The sequence below is a fragment of the Haemaphysalis longicornis genome, unplaced genomic scaffold (genome assembly GCF_048455015.1).
Source record: "Haemaphysalis longicornis isolate Haplotype H1 unplaced genomic scaffold, Haemaphysalis longicornis Haplotype H1 scaffold_13, whole genome shotgun sequence".
NCBI classification, from domain to species: Eukaryota; Metazoa; Arthropoda; class Arachnida; order Ixodida; family Ixodidae; genus Haemaphysalis; species Haemaphysalis longicornis.
In genome coordinates, this window is record NW_027526233.1 from 37208047 (window position 1) to 37218899 (window position 10853).

Consider the following 10853-nt stretch of genomic DNA (forward strand, 5'->3'; position numbering starts at 1 on the left):
CATTATTATTTTTAATATTACGCGAGAAAGAAAGAAAAACAAGCGCCCTGAGTGAGGCCCGAACCCACGAGTTTCGTGTTGATCTCGAATCCCTTACCAATTCGGCTATCTGGCGACTGTGTTCTTCTTCACTTTCTGGGGTAGATATATTTACTACAAGTGTATCTGACGCTTAAGGGTGGTAGCTAGCGCCACTCAGACTACATGGGGAGAAGGGGACCTTCTTTTCAACCCCCGTGGTGTGACGCGATCATTTACAGTCTGTCTTAAGCGGGTAACTGGCGGGAAAACCCTCTTATGCTTCCTTGGCATCAAGGCTGCCAGTACCGAGGCCCTCGCCGAGCTTTCGCACAATTGTAGGGTGTAGAAATGCGGGGCTCGTTTGGAAATACAGAAATTACAGCAGTCTACAACGCCAAAGAAGGCATAGGGGAATGGTTAGATTATTTCTTATCGTTAGTGACGTTACATTAATATTTTTTTATAATCACGTGAGAAAGAAAGAAAGAAAAACGCGTCCAGAGGGGGGACCCAGCCCACACCTTTCGATTAGATCTCGAATGCGTTACCAATTCGGCTATCTGGGCGACTGTGTTCTCCTTCACTTTCTGGCGTATTTATATTTACTACAACTGTATCTCACGCTTGAAGGTGGTAGCCAGCGCCACTCATACTACACAGGAGAAGGGGACCTTCTTTTTAACCCTCGGGGCGTTACGCGAATATCTACAGCCTGTCATAAGCAGGTAACTGCGGGAAAACCCTTTTATGCTATCTTGGCATCAAGGCTGCTAGAACCGAGGCCCTTGATAAGCTTTCGCACAATTGTAGGGTTTCTAAATGGGGGGCTTGTATCAAAATTCAGAAAGAAATGCCAGCAGTCCACAACGCCAGAGAAGGCATAGGGGAATGGTTAGACTATTTTTTATCGTTAGTGACGTTACAATATTTTTTTATAATTACGTGAGAAAGAAAGAAAAACACGCGCCCAGAGTGGGGACCGAACCCACGCCTTTCGATTAGATCTCAAATGTCTTACCAATTCGGCTAGATGCGCGATTGTGTTCTCCTTCACTTTCTAAGGTATTCATATTTTCTACAACTATATCTGACGCTTGAGGGTGGTAGCCAGCACCACTCAGAATACACGGGGAGAAGGGGACCTTCTTTTCAACCCCCGCGGCATGACGCGAGCATCTACAGCCTGTCATAAGCGGGTAACTGGCGGGAAAACCCTCCTATGCTACCTTGGCATCAAGGCTGCCAGAACCGAGGCCCTCGCTAAGCTTTCGCACAATTGTAGGGTTTAGAAATGCGGGGCTCGTTTGGAAATACAGAAAGAAATGCTGGCAGTCTACAACGCCAAAGAGGGTAGAGGGGAATGGTAAGAATATTTTTATCGTTAGTGACGTTACATTATAATTTTTTTAATAATTACGTGAGAAAGAAAGAAAAGCACGCGCCCAGAGTGGGGCCGAAACCACGCCTTTCCATTATTTCTCGAATGCCTTACCAATTCGGCTATCTGGGCGATTGTGTTCTCCTTCACTTTCTGGGTATTTATATTTACTAAAACTGTATCAGACGCTTGAGGGTGGTAGCCAGCGCCACTCAGACTACACAAGGAGAAGGGGACCTATTTTCAACCCTCGGGGCATTATGCGAACATCTACAGCCTGTCATAAGCGGGTAACTGGTGGGAAAACCCTCTTATCCTACCTTGGCATCAAGGCTGGGAGAACCGAGGCCCTTGTTTAGCTTTCGCACATTTATATGGTTGGGAAATGAGGGGCGAGTTTGGAAATACAGAGAGAAATTCCGGCCGTCTACAACGCCAAAGAAGGCATAGGGTAAGATTATTTTTATGGTTAGTGATGTTACATTAATATTTTTAATATTACGCGAGAAAGAAAGGAAACCAAGCGCCCAGAGTTAGGACCGAACCCACGAGTTTCGTGTAGATCTCGAATCCCTTACCAATTCGGCTATCTGGCGACTGTGTTCTTCTTCACTTTCTGGGGTATTTATATTTACTACAACTGTATCTGACGCTTAAGGGTGGTAGCTAGCGCCACGCAGACTACACGGGTAGAAGGGGACCTTCTTTTCAATTCCCGTGGCGTGACGCGAACATCTACAGCCTGTCATAAGCAGGTAACTACCGGGAAAACCCTCTTATGCTATCTTGGCATCAAGGCTGCCAGAACAGAGGCCCTCGCTAAGCTTTCGCACAATTGTAGGGTGTATAAATGCGGGGCTCGTATGAAAATACAGAAAGAAATGCCGGCAGTCTACAACGCCAAAGAAGGCATAAGGGAATGGTTAGACTATTTTTTATCGTTAGTGACATTACAATATGTTTTTTATAATTACGTGAGAAAGAAAGAAAAACACGCGCCCAGAGTGGGGACCGAACCCACGCCTTTCGATTAGATCTCAAATTTCTTACCAATTCGGCTAGATGCGCGATTGTGTTCTCCTTCACTTTCTGGGGTATTTATATTTACTACAACTATATCTGACGCTTGAGGGTGGTAGCTAGAGCCACTCTGACTACACGGGGAGAAGGTAACCTTCTTCTCAACCCCCGGGGCGGGACGCGAACGTCTACAGCCTGTCATAAGCGGGTACCTGGCAGGAAACCCTCTTATGCTACGTTGGTATCAATGCTTCTAGAACCGAGGCCCTCGCTAAGCTTTGAGGGGCTCCTTTGGAAGTACAGAAAGAAATACCGGCCGTCTACAACACTAAAGAAAGCATAGGGGAATGGTTAGACTATTTTTATCGTTAGTGACGTTACATTATAATTTTTTTAATAATTACCTGAGAAAGAAAGAAAGAAAAGCACGCGCCCAGAGTGGGGCCGAAACCACGCCTTTTCATTACATCTCGAGTGCCCTACCAATTTGGCTATCTGGGCGATTGTGTTCTCCTTCACTTTCTGAGTATTTATATTTACTAAGACTGTATCTGACGCTTGAGGGTGGTAGCCAGCGCCACTCAGACTACACAGGGAGAAGGGGACCTTGTTTCAACCCTCGGGGCATTACGCGAACATCTACAGCCTGTCATAAGCGGGTAACTGGTGGGAAAACCCTCTTATGCTACCTTGGCATCAAGGCTGCCATTAACTGAGGCCCTCGCTAAGCTTACGGATAATTGTACGGTTTAGAAATGCGCGGCTCGTTTGGAAATACAGAAAGAAATGCTGGCAGTCTACAACGCCTATGAAGGCATAGGGGAATGGTTACACAATTTTTATCGTTAGTGACGTTACAATATTTTTGTTATTATTACGTGAGAAAGAAAAAAAACACGCGTCCACAGTGGTGACCGAACCCACGCCTTTCAATTACATCTCGCATGCCTTACCAATTCGGCTATCTGAGCGACTGTGTTCTGCTTCACTTGCTGGGGTATTTATATTTACTACAACTGTATCTGACGCTTGAGGGTGGTGGCCAGCACCACTCTGACTAAACGGGGAGAAGGGGACCTTTTTTTTAACCCACGGGGCGTGACGTGAACGTCTACAGCCTGTCATAAGCGAGTAATTAGCGGGAAACCCTCTTATGCTACCTTGGCATCAAGGCTGCCAGATCCGAGGCCCTCGCTGAGCTTTCCCACAAATATAGGGTTTGGAAATGAGGGGCTCGTTTGGAAATACAGAAAGAAATGCCAGCCGTCTACAACGTCAAAGAAGGCATAGGGGAACGGTTAGATTCTTTCTTTTCGTTAGTGACGTTACATTATTATTTTTTATAATCACGTGAGAAAGAAAGAAAGAAAAACGCGTCCAGAGTGGGGACCGAACCCACGCCTTTCGATTAAATCTCGAATGTCTCACCAATTCGGCAATCTGGGCGACTGTGTTCTCCTTCACTTTCTGGATTATTTATATTTACTACTACTGTATCTCACGCTGGAGGGTGGTAGCCAGTGCCACAGGGAGAATGGGACCTTCGTTTCAACACTCGGGGCGTAACGCGAACAGCCGCTGGACTGGAAGGAAGGTGGGTAGAGTTATTGCAGTGGCGAAAAAAGGTACTCCAAATTCAAATACTAACTACCGTCCCATTTCATTAACTTGTGTTTGTTCTAAAATCATGGAACATATAATCTACTCCCACATTGTAAAATTCCTAACTGCCAATAAATTTTTCCACCCTCACCAACATGGCTTTCAGAAAGGGCTTTCCTGTGACACGCAACTCGCGCTATTTGTGAATGATATCAGCTCTAGCATGGATACTAACTCACCGGTAGATGCCCTTTTCCTAGACTTTGAAAAAGCTTTTGACAAAGTTCCACGCAAACGCTTGCTTTTTAAACTATTCCGCCTAAATTTAAGCCTTGAGATTTTCGATTGGATCCGTGACTTTTTGACTAACCGCCAACAGTTTGTTTACGCCAACAACATCGCTTCAGATATGTCCCCCGTTCTCTCCGGAGTTCCGCAGGGCACTATTCTCGGCCCTCTGCTATTCTTGATTTCCATTAATGACCTTCCTACTAACATTCAGTCCAATATCAGATTATTGGCTGATGATTGCGTTCTATACCGCTCTATACGTCATCCTTCCGATTCCGCAATCCTTCAGTCCGACCTAAACCTCATTCAAACATGGTGCGAAACACGGTTAATGCGCCTGAACGTTAAAAAGACTGTACTCATCTCATTTCATCGCAAGCAGTCACACCAAACATTTACGTATTCCATTTGCGGTTCCGCAATTCTTTCTGTTAGCTCCTATAAATACCTAGGCATCAATCTAACTTCCGATCTTTCTTGGTCATCGCACATTTTGCATATTTATAACAACGCTAACCGTGCACTCGGCTACATTCGACGAAATTTAAAACTTGCTCCCCCTTCACTAAAGATCCAAGCTTACATTACACTAGTTCGGCCTAAGCTAGAGTACGCGTGCGCCATTTGGGACCCCTTTCAATCTAATCATACGTACACACTTGAAGCCGTTCAAAACCGTGCGATTAGATTCATTTACTCCGACTATTCACATCATACTAGCGTATCTGCCCTCAAACGCCGCGCCAACCTTAAAACATTAGCTTCACGACGAAAAACCTCCCGCCTTTGCCTTTTTCAGCAATTCTACCACGAATTGCCTCCTTCATCTGCTATCACACACGCCCACCGGACGTCATGCCGCACTAGCCATGCAAAAGCTGTTTATCCTCCAGCAGCCCGTACATCTGCCCATCTGCACTCATTCTTCGTGCAAACAGCCAAAGACTGGAACAGATTGCCCACCGACGCCATCCAACACTCCGACCCTACTAAATTCAAGGATTTCATCGATCACCTTATTAACTGATGTATCTGCCCACCCCTCACGTAATACCCCTACTCGGGGCATTCGAGGTACAATAAATAAATAAATACATAAATAAATCTACAGCGTGTCATAAGCAGGTAACTGAAGGGAAAACCCTCTTATGCTATCTTGGCATCAAGGCTGCCAGAACCGAGGCACTCGCTAAGCTTTCGCACAATTGTAGGGTTTATAAATGCGGGGCTAGTAAGAAAATACAGAAAGAAATGCCGGCAGTCTACAACGCCAAAGAAGGCATAGGGGAATGGTTAGACTATTTTTTATCTTTAGTGACGTTACAATATTTTTTTTTTATAATTACGTGAGAAAGAAAGAAAAACGCGCGCGCAGAGTGGGGACCGAACCCACGCCTTTCGATTAGATCTCAAATTTCCCCCCAATTCGGCTAGATGCGCGAATGTGTTCTCCTTCACTTTAAGGGGTATTTATATTTACTAAAACTATACCTGACGCTTGAGGGTGGTAGCTAGAGCATCTCAGACTACACGGGGAGAAGGTAACCTTCTTCTCAACCCCCGGGGCGGGACGCGAACGTCTACAGCCTGTCATAAGCGGGTACCTGGCAGGAAACCCTCTTACGCTACGTTGGCATCAAGGCTTCTAGAACCGAGGCCCTCGCTAAGCATTGAGGAGCTCGTTTGGAAATACGGAAAGAAATGCCGGCAGTATACTACGCCAAAGACTGCATAGGGGAAGGTTAGACGATTTTTTGTAGTTAGTGACGTTACATCATTATTTTTTGTATTATTACGTAAGAAAGAGAGAAAGAAAAACACGCGTCCAGATGGGGGACCGAACCCATGCCTGTCGATTAGATCTCGAATGCCGTACCATTCGGCTATCTGGGCGACTGTGTGCTCCTTCACTTTCTGGGGTATTTGTAATTACTACAACTGTATCTGACGCTTGAGGCTGGTGGCTAGAGCCACTCAGAATACACTGGAAGAAGGGGACCTTCTTTTCAATTCCCGTGGCGTAATTAGCGGGAAATTAGCGAGTAATTAGTAATTAGCGAGTAATTAGCGGGAAACCCTCTTATGCTACCTTGGCATCAAGGCTGTCAGATCCGAGGCCCTCGCTGAGGTTTCCCACAAATATAGGGTTTGGAAATGAGGGGCTCGTTTGGAAATACAGAAAGAAATGCCAGCCATCTACAACCCCAAAGAAGGCATAGGGGAATGGTTAGACTATTTTTATGGTTAATGAACTTACATTAATATTTTTAATATTACGCGAGAAAGAAAGAAAAACAAGCGCCCAGAGTGGGGACCGAACCCACGAGTTTCATGTAGATGACGAATGCCTTACCAATTCGGCTATCTGAGCGACTGTGTTCTGCTTCACTTTCTGGGGTATTTATATTTACTACAACTGTATCTGACGCTTGAGGGTGGTAGCTAGCGCCACTCAGTCTACACGAGGAGAAAGCGACCTTCTTTTAAACCCCCGGGCATGATGCGAACGTCTACAGCCTGTCATAAGCGACTAACTGGAAGGAAACCCTCTTATGCTACCTTGGCAACAAGGCTGCGAGAGCCAAGGCCTTCGCTATGCTTTCGCACAAATATAGGGTTTGGAAACAAGGGGCTTCCCAGGGAGCACAGGACTGTTCGGCCTAAAACAAGCCGGTGTACTTTGGCCGGTGATTTTCTGTCCGGCCGTTTTCCGGCAGCCATGTTCGGCCCATATCCAAATGTGGGCCTTCTGGCCGTATACGGCCGTACTCCCATGGCTGTCCAACGGCCAGTATCCGTCGGCCAGTCGACCCGCTTACGGTCATACGGCCAGATTCCAGCCGTAGGGCTCCGGCCATTCCAAAGCTGCCCGTGTACGGCCGAAGTATGGCCGCCGTAGGACAGCCGAAATGCGGTCGTCGGACTCCAGCCGGACTAAAGCTACCGGAAATACGGCCGTGCTACAGGCATTGGAGTTCGGCCACAGTACGTTAACTGTACTGAGGCCGGTAACTGCATGTCGCGCAAGCAGATGACTCATTCGCGCAGTGCAGAAGTAGCACAAACCCAGCATTTTGGGTCCAATGCAGCCACATGAAAGTGAGCTCGCGCGCAACCACCAGCCGTCAAGCTTTCAGCGCAGGCTTGCATAATTACTAGCCTCAGTTGACAGGAAAATTCATTTATTAAACAGTGCTCACAAATTGTCGTTCCTTTAATTGCTGTGCCTCTTTTACTGCCGAACACAGAAAATATTCAGTTATTTGTAGAGTTCGAATCGATGTATTGTCCAGGTCCTGATATCCTCTGTGGGCGGCTTACCTGTAATAAACGGGGAAAGAGTGGGGGGGAGGCGGTTGGCGCATACTTTAGTGGGTTGAATTTCGGAGAGATAAATTCCGCCGCTTTTAGACAATTTCTTTTAGGGCAATATTCCGGAACACTTTCATGCTATGACTACGAAAACTATTTTTATAACAGTCGCTTGACCAATTTTTGCTGTATACAAAAACCGGCGTGAATGCCTTTACGAAGCGTTTTGGTTCTCAACAAAACACTCCGGAGCATTTAATATAACTCCTTCACAAAAATGTATGTCCAGTTTTTGCCCATTTTTCTTGCAAAGACATTTTCTCTCGATCACTTTTCTGATGATCTTGCGCAGGGCTGATCCTAAGAAGGAGCGAACAGGTACTTTCATTTTCAATCTATTTTAATGTTGTTTTCATGAGTATACGTCCACACCACTTAATAGTCCAAAAGAACTTAATTTTCTTCTTATGTCATACTACATTCAAAAAATTCCAGACGCGTTGCGAATGACGCTCGGCTTCAGGTGGCTGCAGTTGTATCCCTCTGTGTTCACGCAAGGAAAGGCGTAAAATTAGAGTTACATAATTTGTTTCAATGGTAGCATGCATACCGGAAACCTTGCATACTGCAACGAATAGGGCAATAAATATTTTATTGGTCAAGGTTGAATGCGTAGGGTTCTCAACCCGTCGGAGGCAAACTTGCGCCTCTGGAAGTTTATTTATTTATTTATTTATTTATTTATTTATTTTATTTATTTATTTATTTATTTATTTATTTATTTATTTATTTATTTATTTATTTATTTATTTATTTATTTATTTTTATTGATTTATTTATTAATTGTTTTTCGATTATTTTGTATTTATTTATTTATTTATTTATTTATTTATTTATTTATTTATTTATTTATTTATTTATTTTGATTTATTTATTAATTGTTTTTAATTATTTTTTATTTATTTATTTGTTTATTTGTTTATTTGTTTATTTATTTATTTATTTATTTATTTATTTGATGCCTGCTTGCCTTTGCATGCATTACAGAAGGGAGATACATAACACTAAGCATTAAATATGAGACAAAATAACAAAATATTTCTACAAACGCGCTGAAAATCGTCAATATAAACACTTAATGCAATCATACGTGGAAGATAATTACACCGCAGTATTGATGTAAAATAAAATGAATCGCGCAAGGCGTCACCTTTAAAGGAAAGTTAATAATTTACTTTAAGCTAGCGGTCGCACTTTGCGATATGTAGAATGGCGCTTGGACATACTTCTCCCCTTCTACTCCAGTTTTCGAATGATAGAATATTACGAAAAAAGTTCAACCTGTGGTTTCGTCTGTGATCTTTCACGTCCTGCCATTTCAGTTTGCTTTGACTTTCTCTCATACTAAGTTGAGCGTGCCAATTACCTAATACGAATCGCACTGACATATTCTGTATGTTTTCGAGCGTATCAACCAGCTCTTTGGTGTAGGGATCCACGAAAACACATGCGTACTCCAAGATTGAGCGCACATGAGTGAAATACGGTTGTTCTTTTAGTTAGATGGCGGTTCACTGAAATTTCGCCTCAGAAAGCCAAAAACATATGCAGCCGTCACTTTTATGGTGTGAACCTGCGTATTTAACCTCTAAATACTCCTTAAATAAACTCCTAGGTATTTATATTCCTGGGCCGTTGTCACAGCAGCATAATTAACGGTATACGTATTCAATTGGAATGAAGGTTTTCTTGTAAAGGCGCCGTTAACACACTGTTAAACATGCAAAAACTTTTCTGAATCAGCACACCAGGATGTTATTAAATTCGAATAAAGCTGCAGGTATACGGAATCACTTTCATTCGCTATAGTCCGGTAAACTACACAGTACTTTTGAACAAAGCTATAAGGCCAATAGTAATAAGAATGCAAAAACCGATTCATTCAGTTCATAGGATGAAATGTACTTCGCAGAAGGTGACATGGAACACCATCATTTGCTTTTTTGCAGTCCAAGAATATTTAAGCTTGTATATTGCAAAAGCCAAATCGTGCGTGAACTCAACAATCTGCATTGAGCAAGAAAATCCTGACAAAATCTGTGTTTGCAAGGATGCTGGCAATTATGTTTAACCAAATGAGTCTTATCCCAAGAGTAGCTAAGCTCACCTTCAAACATCGGAACGAAATTAACAGCTAGGCTTAGTCAGTGACAAGGCTCTGTTGTTATCGCAAATTTAAAATATTTTTTTTTTCTAAATAGGCAGTCGTAAAATCCCATGAAGTAACATAGTGCAGGGCATGAAGTTGATCCTACCAATGCACGAGCGAGTCTCTTCTACGTTTATCACCAACAACAGTGTGCAACATTGCTTGTCGCAGTTTAATTGTAAGCAGACTAACTTGCGCTTTTGCTCGCACTTGCCTTTCTTTGGTGGGGAGTCCTTGACATGGTGGCGGTTTAGCTCCTGCGTGGTGGCCGCTTGCTCGACGCCCTTGAAGGCCAGTTATTCTGGTGAACCATCTCCATCTCGGATCGGACATCTCTGCCGGGTCGATGTCTCCAATGCTCTCCATTTCTTGAGGGGGCGAATAGCCTCGAGTTCATGCGTCGACGAAGCCGGCGGTTGAGGCGTGGTAGCGGCGATGACTGGCGAGGCTTAGCTCACCCGTCGGTGTGGCACAGTCTTCTTGTGGCAATAAATGACATTTCGATGGCCTAAAAGGTTCCCTGCTAATGTCCAGTGAGTCCTTGCACCTGCCCCGTTCACCGAGAACACTCATTACTGTTTGACAAACGATGTTCGGTCATTCAAAACGTAGAAACACGGAGCGGATGAAAAACGCGTCCCCGTCGTTCGGCTCCCTAACGGCTTTTTCTCCGCCTAGGAAAAAAAACAGTCGGTCTCCTTCCAAACACGTCTGTGCATGAATTCTCGGCGCCCAGGCGCGTGCCGTTGTTCGGCTGTATGCCGTTTGCCGAAAAAATGACGTATAACCAGAAACCTTACGTAAGCCGGTCTCCTCTTGAACACCGGCTGCCAAATATTCTGTGGCCATTCGCTTGCCGTAATTCGGCCGAGGACAGCTAACCGAATGAAAGACGTATATTCTGGGGCCGTACGTCGGCTGGTATCCTTCATAACACTGGTTGCCCGAAGAAAACGAATATTCTACCGCCGGACGCGCGGTTCACCGTTGAAACAACGAATGCACTGCAGCCGCGCTCCG